Consider the following 12,974-nt stretch of genomic DNA (forward strand, 5'->3'; position numbering starts at 1 on the left):
GGAGACTAAGAGTATTTTCTATAGACTGCTCCAAAAAAACAGTATGGTATTAGTGTCTTAAGAGTGCTATACGATATGACAAATGCTGTTTACTATGCCGGGGCATTACTCCATTTGGCATGGTATTTTTTTATATTTTAATTTAAAGGTGTTTATTCAGTGCACGTTCATCACATTTCTTGTTGCTGTATATTCCAATTAGAGTACGTGCCATGGTGCTGTCCTAGTTTGATGGAAACAAAACTCTGCTTTTAAAGATTTATTTATAGCTTTTATATAGCGCTAGCTCGACCGAAGGTATAACAGAGCTTTACATGACCATGACAGAAACACAATAAATTTGCTTAACATATAGTGTGAGACACTTGGATTAGAGTGAAAGCCGAAGTAGAGACACAGAATCGTTAGACAGTTCGTGAGACTGCAGTATGCGGACAATTAGCACAGTATGTGTACAGTTAGAAAGACATAATAGATAGCTGAAGCACTCAAACAATCGACTATCACAGAGGGTCTGATCCTAGAGCAAGATAGTTATTAGAACATAGTGCAGTTAGCTTGCGTGTTAAAGTATTTGTTGAGGGGGCGTGGCTTGGTGAGCCAAGATGGTGGACGAGCTTTGAGCTGGCTCCCACCCGCCCGTACCATTTATCCTGCTTAATCATCCTATTCCCCGGAGCTGAGGTGCCCTGCTTGACTGCGGTGAGGGGCGACTGGCAGCGGCGGCAGTCCGAGCGACTTTGAAGGTCTGGGGTCCCCCGCGAGCCGCAAGATGACCGAGCGACGGTTTCCGGCCTAGTGCGGCGCGGTGAGCCGCGGCCTCTCGTGCGCGGAGAGGCGGGCCTGGCCTGTCTGAGTGAAGCTGCGGCGGGGACCCATAATTGGCCTGCGGCGTTTAAGGCTGGAGGCGGAGCAGCGCCCTGGGGACGACAATTCAGCCCCGCCTGGAGGGGACCTGTGGAGGCATCCTGGGGCGCCCTAGCCTGGAGGGGCTCGCGTGGCAGTGAGGTGCGGTGAGTGACCCGGCTGGGTGGTGGGCCCCGCGTCAGCACTGCGCCCCGGTTCCCTGTGTGCCGTGCCCTGTTCCCTCCCTCCCTCCCCCCCCCCCCCACCCTCCAGTCAGTTGCACCCGAGATTCGGGGGTTCGGCGGCCGATTCGGGTCGCAGGGGGTGAGGAGACCTGTGGGGGGTGGCTGAGACGGACGGACGGACATCCGGCCCGGTCAGGGCGGGCTGCAGCTTCCTGGACCCCTGAGATGGCGGGGCCTGTCTCGGTTGGCCAGCTGGGTTGGTGTGGACGTCGCGCCTTCCCCGGGGCATCATCGGAGAGGTAGCGCCTGGATCCTTCTGGCGGTAATCGGGCCTGGTCCGGAACAGGCCGGGGGCACGCGGATCAGGCGGCGGCGGCTGGGTGCCTGGGGCGGGGAGGCCAGGACCCCGATCCCCACGATTCTTACCTGACGATTGGCGCAGAGGACTCGTCTCGGGGCCAACATCCCGGAGGCGGCAACGTAGGTGGAGGAGGGGACCTGTCGTTGGGCCCGCCTGGTCTGGCGTGGCCGGGGCCTTGGAGTAAGGGTCTGCGACAATGACCAAGGACAAACATGGTGGAGGCGCGGCGAAACAGGGGCCGATTGACAAATTGGCGGGGAAGGCCGCGGGGGGCTCCTCGGCGGCGACGCCGGACAATGCTGCCCTCCTGGCAGCTATAACGCAGTCCCGAGATATGCTGGATGCCAAGATTGGGGCAGTTGGTTCGGATGTGATGCTGCTGTTCCAGGATCTGCGCAATGCGTTTGCCCGCATCACAGGGACTGAAACCAGGGTGGAGGACGAGGTGGCGACGCTGAGGAATCAGGTTGCGGCCTTGGAGTTGACCCAGCGGGGCCTAGCGGGCAGGGTCGAGGATGCAGAAGGGCGGGCCCACAGAAATAACTTGCGCTTTGTGGGTTTTCCGGAGGGCTGCGAGGGGAGCAGCATGGAGCGCTTTCTTTTCCAATGGCTGGAGGGTTGGCTCCCGCCTGAATCGCTGTCCCGCTGCTTCGTGGTGGAGCGGGCGCACCGAGCACTCGTCCAGAAGCCGCCGGTGGGGGCCCGTCCGCGGCCAGTCCTCGCTAAAATCCTGACAGGGATGTCATTCTCTGTCAAGCCAGAGAGAAGGAGCCCCTTCAGTTTGAAAACTCCCGTATCCTCATTTTCCCATACTACACGCGCATGGTCCAACGGCAGCGCCAGTCTTTCCTAGCGGCCAAGGTTCGGTTGCGAGAGCTTCACCTATCCTACGCTCTTCTTTATCCAGCTCGCCTGAGGGTTGTCTGAGTCCCGAACATTGTTCTTTGAATCGCCGGAGGAAGTATTTAAATGGACGGATGAGACAGTAAAGTTGCATCCTCATACACCCCCTGGTAGGGAATCAGACTCATCCCAGAATGAGGCGGTGGGAAACAATTCAAAGAGACCACGGCGTTCCAGATCCCGTCGTCGCAATAAGTCTGGGGGGGCCCGGCGTGGGGCTGGCCCGGAGGCTGGCCATCTGCCGGCTGGGTCCTGAGGGCCCGGGAGCTCCCTGGGCTCAGGTCTTATTTGTCTCTGCATCATGGACTAGTTGTCGGCTGCTTCATCTTCCTTTGTGCGCGGGGTTGCCTTGGCCCCGGAGAATGACGTGAAGGGCAGATACCACTGTAGCCGGTTGTGGGTGGGGATTCTGGGGTTTAGTTGTGGGAGGCAAGTTGGGGATCCTTTGGTTGGGAACTCCTGAGGTTCACGGTTGGGGCCTTGGGATGTCTCTCACCGCGACAGGTACTTCAATGTTTGTGAGGTATGGGGCGGGGGAGACTGGGTTGGTGGGTATGTTGGGTAGTTGGGATCTTAGGTTAGGGGTTGACCGCACCTTTGTACAGAGCTGGGCATGGGTAGGGACAGACGCCGGTGTCCCTCCGGGGCGCCCTGGATAAGATTAAGAGGGGGGCGATCCTGCAGTACGCGAAGAGGGCCTCTGCGGATGTACTGCTCCTACAGGAGATGCACCTGTTGGGGACGAAAGTGCTGTCTCTCCAGCGCTATGGATACACCCAAGTGTTTCATTCAGGGTTTGTTTAGGGTTCCAGGGGTGTGGGTATATTGGTACATAAACTGGTTCCATTTACGCATCATCGGACTTGGGCAGACACACATGGGAGATATATCTTTGCTCTGGGGCGCATAGGGGCGGAACAGGTGGTTTTTGGCAGTGTATACGCCCGCCCCCCCTGTCCTGGACATTTGCTGAACAACTCATGGCGCACTGGGCGGACATCCCGGGGATTATAGGGGGGGGCTGGAACGATGTGATGGATCTCCCTAGGGACCGACAGTCAGGGGGCCGGGGGCGAGGGGAGGGTGGACAGACGAAACTCATGGGTGGATGCCTGGCGGCGCTGCCACGGCACTTCCCGCGAATACACATACCTGTCGGCGGTACATGGCTCCTTCTCCCGCCTTTACTACATTTTCCTATCTGGGGCCGCGGAGTCCCGGTTGAAGGCAGCGGAGATTCTTTCGCGAGGGCTTTCGGACCATTCCCCAGTGTCTGCGGTCCTACGGATGGGGGGCGCGGGGCGGTAGTTTAGTTGAACGCTTTAATTTTGGCCCGCGGTTCATATCCTACGTGCGTCTTCTCTACACGGAGCTTACGGCCTCGGTCAGGTAGCGGGGGCCTCCTCAATGACGTTCCCCGTACAGCGTGGAACACGCTAGGGGTGCCCCCTGTCCCCGTATCTGTTTGCCCTGGCCATGGAACCCTTGACGGCTTGGGTGCGGATGGACGCGCAAATCTCCGGCTTTGAGTGGGAGAATGGACTGGCCGATTGCATAGCTCTCTATGCGGACGACATCCTATTTTTTCTGACAGACCTTGACCGCACGGGACCCCGGCTACTCCGTATTATGCAGATATTTGGTGAGACTTCGGGTCTCTACATGATCCCCCGGAAGTCTACTCTGTGGGTATTGGGGGGTCCGACTCAGTTGCAGGGGTGGGCGTCTCCGGTGTGGATGGCGGCGGGGGGTCTTCAGTATTTAGGGGTGTTCTTATCAACTACTCCGGCGGTTTCTTGGGAGCGTAATGTGGTGCCCGTGTGGGAGCGTGTTTGCCACGACATGAAATTGTGGACCTGCATGCCGCTCACCATATTCGGCCGGTCTGCGATTTTCAAGATGGTGGCCCTTCCCCGCCTTTTGTACCAGCTGCAGAATCATCCGTATATGATTCCACCGGGCTGGTTCCGTCGGGTGAACTCGACCCTGGGTCAGTTCCTGTGGGAGGGTGGGGTGGTCCGGGTGGCCCTGCGGATGTGCTTCCTCTCAACCTATGAAGGGGGGCTGGCTACTTCAGATATCTTTCCTATTATCAGGCCTCCCACCTGCTAGTTCTGAATGAGTGGTGGTATGGGGATAGGGGGACCCGGCATACGCAGTGGAGCGGCGGCTCATGCTCCCACACACGCTACACACCCTGTTATACTCCGCCGTGCATCGGGCGCGCTTGCCACCGGCGACGCTGGTAATCTTTCAGATTTGGCGCCAGGCGCTGACACGAATTGGGTGGTGGAACGTGCTCACGTGGGAAACCCCCTGTGGCACAATGGGCGACTACCACAGATGGCGGCCCTGTCCGGGTTTGAGGGGTGGGATCGGATAGGCATCTCCACCACAGGCGATGTGGTGCGGGGGTGCGCCTTGAAGTCCTTCCAGGATCTTCAACAAGAATTCAGAATGCCTCGGACACAGTTCTATAGATACCTCCAATTCCGTCATGCACTCTCCCCCAGCCTAGCGGGCTTAGACTCCATAGCTGAATTTAGCCCAGTGGAAGCGAAGCTCTTCATGGGGGACCTACAAGAGCGGAAAATCTCCAAGATATACAGAACGCTTGTCATTCACAGCTCCCCCTCGCTCCAGCATCTCAAGGGGAAATGGGAGGATGACGTTGGCCCCCTCGATGAGACGGACTGGACGGATGCGCTGGCCTCGCCCCGGGGGGCAGCCATAGCTATCCGACTACGCCTCATTCAATTTAAATACTTGCACAGGGCTTATTTTACCCGTAGGAGACTGTGGCGGTCTGGTCTGATCGTTTCTCCGGAGTGTCTCCGATGTGGGCGGGAGGCGAGTTCTTCTATCACACGGTATGGCTCTGTGTGTCATTATCTCGTTTTTGGAGAGGGGTGTTGTCTTGCCTATCCAAGGTGTAGGGTTGGGATCTTCCCGCGGACCCTAAGTTGACACTTCTGCATGTCATGGACGATATTGGCGGAAATATATGTAAGAGACATCTGCTGCTGTTGGGCCTTACACTGGCCAAGAGGTATATCGCCCGGGCATGGAAGGCTCCGGTAGCTCCCTCTCTGAACGTGTGGAAGAGGTGTCTGGACTTTAGCATGGGCTTGGAGCTCCCCATATTCGCAGCCAGGGGATGTCCCCGTAAACATTATAAGATATGGAAGCGTTGGGCAGACTACAGGGGTCTCCCCCTGGAGCCAGTTCCGGAGGAGCGGGAGGAAGGGTCCATCTAGTTCCCCGGGGCCGAGGGGGCTTACACTGGGACTGGGGTCGGAACTGTCTAGCCTATGCTCATACAGAATGTCACTTGTTAGGTATGGTATGGTGCGGTCGGGGGGGGATCCGGGAGTTGGTGGGGGGAGGGTTGAGGGTTTGTTTTTCAACTGAAGTGCATCTTCAAGTATTCTACTAATTTAAAATGTCAATGATATCATGGTTGCAATGCTTCGGCAGGTACCTCTGGGACTTCAGGTGTTTGTTGACGAATAAAAACTATTTAACCCCTTCGCTGCTGCGGACATTCCGCTGCAGCGCTGGGGGGGGCAGGGGGGCAGCGCGGCGGGCCTGTGCTCATGACGGAGCCGCTCCGTCATGAGCCACAGTTGAGCTGTGCTCATGACGGAACGGTTCCGTCATGACTCCGCCCATTTGCGTTGTCGCCCCGCACAGGCGGGGAAACAGCGCCGCGCAGGCGGAGCGGCCGCCGGCAGGATTGTCATGACGGAACCGTTCCGTCATGAGCACACGACAACCGTGGCTCATGACGGAACGGTTCCGTCATGAGCAGGGAAGGGGTTAAAAAAAAAAAAAAAAGTAAAAGTATTTGTTGAGGAGAAGGAGTTTCAGGTCCCTTTGGAAGTGGGAGAAGGAGGGGTTGCATCGTAGATCTCTAGGGAGTGAGTGCCATATGCTGGCTGCATTTCCAGAAAAAGAGCGAGTCTGGCTTGATTTCCTTTTTAGTTTGGGAGGTATGAGAAGTGAGTTGGAGCTTCTCAGAGTACTAGTTATTCCTACTTTTATAAGATTGTTGTCAAGATAGTTTGGGGCGTGTATGTGTGAAGGGCTTTGTGGGTGACGCAAGCAGTCTTGTGAATAAATCTTCCTTCGATGTTATGCCAGTTGAGGGTCTTGACGGCTGGTGCGATGTCTTAAAATCGTGGCCCACCAGGGGGCCATACAATAATGAAAATTATTTTATAGCGAGCCCTCACTGCCATTGTTGTAAAGCAAGCAGCCCAAGAAGAAGAGGCGTTTTGGCTTGAAACGTGTCGGCGGCACAGAGAATACTTACCATGATATGGAGGCGAGTTGCAGAGGTACACCAAAGGGTGTGTGAGCTGTCGAGTGCCCTCTTGAAAGCTTTCGGGCATTTGTTTTGAAGAATGAAATGTATATATTCTTGAGGTCCGCCACTCCTCCATATCGAGGAGAAAAAAAAAATCAACGGAACGGACCACGGTAATGTGCCTTCTTTGAATATTTATTGAGGGTGCAGGTCTCGCCACAATGCGTTTCAGCCCACCACAGGCCTTGATCACATGACATTTGATGCGCGTTATCGCCGTGCTTTTAAAGTGAAAAGTGCTCGTAAATACAAAACACATGTGCAAACATATCCATAGACATAGAAGATATTTCTGTTTTTCCAGGCCATTGCTGTTATATATATATATATATATATATATATATATATATATATATATATATTTTTTTTTTACATCCTTCTTGAGTGTAGATGGTGTTCTGCTACTCCTCAGTGGGGGTAAGGGTCGTGGCCCCGCTTAACTATCATCTAAACTTAGGCCATATATTTCCTTCAGGGATCTCCACATCAACAACCTGGCCCTTCACACAGTCGTTAAAGTATGCTAATCCTCATGATATGGTTGTCCATTTTGTATCACAAACTTTGATGGCATGGCTTGCCCTTCTCTGGTTATGAGACTGACCTCCACATGCACTAGTTCCCAAGAAAATGCTGAAAACTAGCTTGTTTGGCTGGATACGTTTTGTAGGATTGGTGCAGAGACCCCCTGTCTGGTCTTGTGCTCTAAAGAAATGCTATTGTGAGTCAGATAATCTGCTGCTTCTTTAACTGTTATCAACAGAAGGCTACCATTTTAAGCAGGGAGGCAGGTACCCCTAAGACAGACTTTAAAAGCCCCCCCACACCATACTTTTCTCTTGTACTGAGCCTTTATTCTATCTGAGAAGCATGCTGTATACTTGAATATATCAGACTTAAAATGCCACTGTTGTCGAATGGCTAGGCTAGTTTATGAAACCTGTACTATGTTTTTATCTGTTTCTTGCATGTCTTTAAAGGGTAGTAAGCCTCCTGTTAAAGTTGTCATTGTCTCCATGACCCAGACCAAGAAAAAGTTGATTTGAATGCAGTTCTACATTTTGGCAAGTGATCACCTTCACCCCATATCCCAGCTGTAATAGTGTGTGCAACACCTCATTTGTTTTAATTATTCAGTTAACTGATGTCCAGGCCATTTTGGCGGTCCTTGTGCAGAGGTGATATGCCAGGAACTGTCCCAACTGGAACTGAAAAATGTCCTGTCTTGTATTGCAGATAACTGTTTACAGTAAGTGTGATCTTTGGAAATGTGGTGGCCACAGCAGGGCTTGTGGAGATCATGGCATTGTATATTTCGTCCTGCTCTCTGCTTTTAGTACAGCATTTTGCTGTCGCAATCAGTATAGGTCAGGATCACCAAGTCTCCTTCCTTGTAATATTGCTGCCTGTGGTTCAGTGAGATCTGTGTGATTGGCTTCTATAATTCTTTCTTGGGCCATATCCACCAACACACCGTGCACAACATACTCTAGCTCTGTGGCCAAATAATACAGTTCCAAATTGTGTGAACCTAAGCTTCCCATCCATAAGGCATCATAGCTTATTGAGGACCCATGACACCGTACACCAAGTTGTATATTTAGGAATTCAATTCCCTGAAGAAATGTATCCTCGGTATTGCAGGCATGTTCTGGAAGTGACTGTAGGACCATCACAGCGTTTATTTGGAGGACCTTTGCCATCACCAGGAGGGGTACCACACCAAAATGTGAAGGAACCTCACAAAGCTCCCAATGCCCTAGTTACCACCAATGAGACTATCATCACTTTAATATATCTAATATCGAACATATTTTAAGGTGTGTAACACTGATATTTTTGAGCTGGGAATAATTGTATATCTTCAAAGCTGAAGAAAGCCAAACACTATCTGAAAACAGTGCAGTCATTCAAGTGGAATTGATCAGTAACTTGCTAGAATGGTAATCCGATATATTTCTTTGAGTGAGTGGGAAGGCCACTGGTTTGTTAGCAAATATTTTTGCTATGTTAGAACCTGGAAGAGACCACGCTGGATGCATGCAGCCCGGAAGTAGTCACCCTCCCCTCCCCCACCCCCCACCCCCCATTCCTGAACAACCACCCAGAGCACTCTAGTTAACTGTCGTAGTAGGTATGCAGCAAAGTTACCCTTTTGTTAATTGGTTGTGTATTACTTTATGTAATTTATTACTTGTGAGATTCTGTCTGTATTTGACCCATAAGGTTCTCTGTTATATTATGTTGCCTGTTCTTTGAGGCGGGTTATGAACGTGCCATGGCAATGACTGTGAATGTGACAAAAATGAAAAAGACAGCCTTCTGCAACGATTTTCCCTACAGCATTTCATTGTCACCAGAACATATTCCCAGGAAGGGATGTAGAAAATCCTGTGAGTTATATTGTAGTGTGTGCAGCATACCTATTGTGAAATCTAGATTGTTACACTGCATGTAAAAAACGCAGCATCAGCAATTTCTAAATCACAAATCAAATAAAATGCAGGTTAAGTCTCAAGTCACATCTGACCAAAATCTAATACCATATCATCACCACGTTTGGAAGTTCTATCAAGCCTGCATTGAAAACATAGCAACCAGATATATTGTTTACAATGGCATTATGTACACTTACAACGCTGTCAATTGTTAAGAATTTTCAGATTTTGGGAGACACGATGTAACATTGGTAAACATTTGGATGGGAATAGTTCATAATTATTTCTTGAAGTGGTACACAGACACTGCTGAATAATGTGCATTGCTCTAAGTAATTCTAACTCGAACTGGTAATATTGCATTGTGCAAGGTAGCAAAACAAAGTAATATAAGAAGTTGTAAGTCGACTAATCGAGTCTTTACTTTATCGAAAGCACCACATTAGGATTTGGTTGCAATAGCTCATTTTATTGGCGTTTTCACACATTTTTAGGCTAAGTATTATATTGTGCTCATTATAGTCAATAGATGTTAATCCTGCTCACTACTAGAACTCAGTTACCTCCCTAGTCTGCATACCTTATATGATGTGGTGAAAGGAATTCACCAATCCCCAGGCTACTCGCAACATACTTTTTACGCCTTTTGTTTAACAGAATTTTGAGCTTATTTAGTCTGAATTTGCTAGTTGCACTGCAAAGTAGAATAATATTAGCTTGTGCTTGTTTGATATGGAGACATGTGCTCCTGAGACATGTTCTCTTATTTGCTTTCTTATTTTCAACTCAGCAGACCACTCCTGCCGCCACAGTCTTCTGGATTACCACCTAATTCTACCACTTCATTCTCGACCCTGAGGATGCCAGACAAAGAATGGAGGGTTCGAAAAGAACGGTGCAGAAGCTGCAATTGCAGAGGCAACCCTCCACTCTCCTACTTTGAAGAGTGGTAATATAAACACACCAAGAAGTGCATTAAATGTAATTATGTTCGGCCAGAAAATAGGCAGAATCTAATGTCGTTGCTATCCTTGATATCATTCAAAATTATGGTTGAAATGTCCTGTGCTCTTGATTTTTGTTGAGATACAAAGTACAATGAATGCTTTAGTACCTTGCAGTAATCTTATTGTAGGGTGGAGCACAAAGAAAATAGTGATGGGAAGAAATGCATATTTGTAATAGTATCACTCTATATTTCATCATTAATGCATATAAAAAACCCAAGATACCGTCTCCAAAAATAAGCTGTAGCCTTCAGATATTTACATTGCATTAGTTTTGCCATATGCAACTTTTCCTGATAGGAAGAAAGGATTTGTATTGTACATTCTAGAATGTAAACGTGCCTCCAATAGGAGTACTGCAAAATCTTCCTGGACTGCTTGAAAGGAGAGCTGAGAGAAGTTGGCTGGGTGGGCGCCAAAGGATGGCTGCTTCTCCTTGGTAATAGAAATTAAGGAAGTACTGTCCTAAATGTCGACACCTGGGTCATGAAAATAGAGGAAGGGCAGCACAAAGTATACAAAAGGAGATTCTGTGTCTAGGAGCTGCTATTTTGGAAAAGGGACTGAAAGTAAGGAAGATAAATGGAAAATATATAGATAAGTGGTGAAAGAGATTAAAAGGCTATTATGAAAAATAACAAATACAAGAATGACAAATGCAAGAAAAAAGGTGCTAAAATGAATTGCCGCAATGTACACAATTGATGCCAAACGTTTGAACCCCTCTAGGGCCTACCCAGGAATGCACATAAATTGGTTTTTTGTGTTTTTTTTCTCCTATCGCCATCCAGCTACATACACTGATACCCAGGCACATCCTTCCGACATATGTGGTATGTGCAATTACTGGCTCGTTCTTTTTTTGCTCCTCACTTTTGTAGATAGCAATATCCCCGTTTTCAAGCCAAGAGATCAATGTGTAATCATTGGACAGTTGCGGTATGGTCTGCCAAACCAGAAAGAGCTTCAATCTCAGCTGAAGGCGACTTATATTCTACATCCAGTCTACTAATATAGCTGACGGAGCACACCCATTCTGACACTGTGGGAGCATCAGACGAAATCCATTTCTTGCAGATTTGCCTTCTTGCGAGTAGTATAAGGAAAAAGACTAATGACAACTGCACCTTATTTAAGTTGTGACGCAAAGATGGATCCACCCCCAATAAAATGAAGCAAAGGCTTTCTTCAATTTTGCGACCCAAATTTCCTGAAGGATTTTACTTTCATCCCTCCAAAAAAGAGATAAGTTCCAGGCACTCCACAAACATATGCTTGTCGTCTCTCTCTTCCTGCACTTCTTGCTTTTTGGCAGCTTTATTGGGGACGAACAGGCTCTATTGAGGTAAACAAATGGTTCTTTTTGGGTGGTGCAGGTTTTACAATAGAGTATAGTAAATCTAAAGATGCTCTCCATAATTGCTCCTTTTCCAGCTCTGGAAATGATTTTTCTCGATGTGAGTATGGGGGCTCATTTTCTCGTCTGCTATGGTGATGATTGTCCTGTACCATATGGCTACCTATTTATGTATTTTTTGTTCTTTTTATTGAACATCAAAAAATAAAAAGGGTCATGTCATACAAATAATCAGTTTCACATTACAGGGTACCGTGTCTTTACAAGCAGTGGTATTGCATATCATGTTGCGAAATTTACACCAATGTTACATGTAGTTGGTTGCAGATCATCACTTGTTCGTCAAGGGAAGGGATTTTAGGGGGTTCGCATACTCCTCCCCGATACACATTCCACCTAGTCCAGATTGCTATCCATTTCCGGGGGCATCCACGGGCAACGTACACTGTTTTTTCCCTTGCCATGCACCAATCCATATCCTCTTTCCATCCATTTACCGTCGGTGGTGCTGCAGCCCCCCAGAGTCGCGCTATATTCCGCTTGGCGATCATCTGCCCAAGTGTCACCCAGAGCCTCCCTTTTACATTCAAGTCTGTGGGCTCCCAGATATTCAAAAGGCATCTTTTAACCTCCAGCCGAAGGGCCACCTCCCAGACCATACTCATGCATTCGAGGATGTTTCTCCAGTATTTCTGTATCAGCGGACACTCCCAGATTGCATGCAGGAAGGGTACCCTCCAGTCCGCACCGTCTCCTACACATCCCATCTACACATCCCATCTTCACTTCTACCCATGAGCATTAGCTGCCGCCCGAGAGGTATACTCTATGCACAATTTTTAGTTGTATCACCCTCAATTTCGCCGAAATGGCGACTTCTCTTGGGGAGGAGAGTGCTTCTTGCCACTCCTCGTCGTCAATTTCCAGACCGTCGCTCCCCCATTTCTCCCTGAGTGCCTGCAAAGGGTCTGGAGTATGGTGGACGAGTTTCTTGTATGTGAGGGATATGCTTCTGTCTGGCAAGTGTCCGTCAAGCAATCTATCCTCGAGAGGAGAGGATTCTGGTAGTGTCATTCCAGCTGGAATGTTAGCCTGGAGGCAGTGTCTGACTTGCGCGTACCTAAAGTATTCCGAGTCAGCCATCTCATGCGTTTGTTGTAGCGAGGCGAAGGACACCACCCCATTGTGCCCCCAGAGGTCCCTGATATGGGAGATACCAATGAGGTCCCACTTGTCGAACCCTTTAGTACGCCCTAGTGTTCCCAGCTGTTCAGAGTCCCAGAGGGGAGTTGCGCGCGTGAGTCTGTTGGCCCATCCCAGGTTACGGTTAACCACGTGCCACAATTGCACCGTGTGTCTGGTGGGTCCAGTAAGCGGAAATTTAGCCAGCCTAGAGTAAAGCGCTCTTGTAAAGTCTCCTCCCAGTAGCAGCCATCTGTCCATACAGCAGGCTGGGTGGTCCCCGCTTCCGTACATACATTGGTTTATGGCGGATAGTTGCGCTGCCC

General features: G+C 49.6%; 1 protein-coding gene across 27 annotated transcripts in view; it reads left to right on the top strand.

Annotated features, from left to right (window-relative positions):
- The window catches only part of ZHX1 (zinc fingers and homeoboxes 1), a 233,813-nt gene that overhangs the window by 26,859 nt on the left and 193,980 nt on the right, over window positions 1-12,974 (top strand). For 9 of the 27 annotated variants that reach the window (XM_085605000.1, XM_085605002.1, XM_085605024.1 and 6 more), the window contains exon 2: window positions 9,893-10,051. The gene's annotated coding sequence lies outside the window, so the exon portion shown is untranslated. Of the gene's footprint in view, window positions 1-9,892; window positions 10,084-12,974 lie in introns of all 27 variants that reach the window. The other 18 variants (XM_085605006.1, XM_085605020.1, XM_085605012.1 and 15 more) reach the window with 3 other exon arrangements.

The sequence above is a fragment of the Triturus cristatus genome, chromosome 5_1 (assembly GCF_964204655.1).
Source record: "Triturus cristatus chromosome 5_1, aTriCri1.1, whole genome shotgun sequence".
Classification (NCBI taxonomy): domain Eukaryota; kingdom Metazoa; phylum Chordata; class Amphibia; order Caudata; family Salamandridae; genus Triturus; species Triturus cristatus.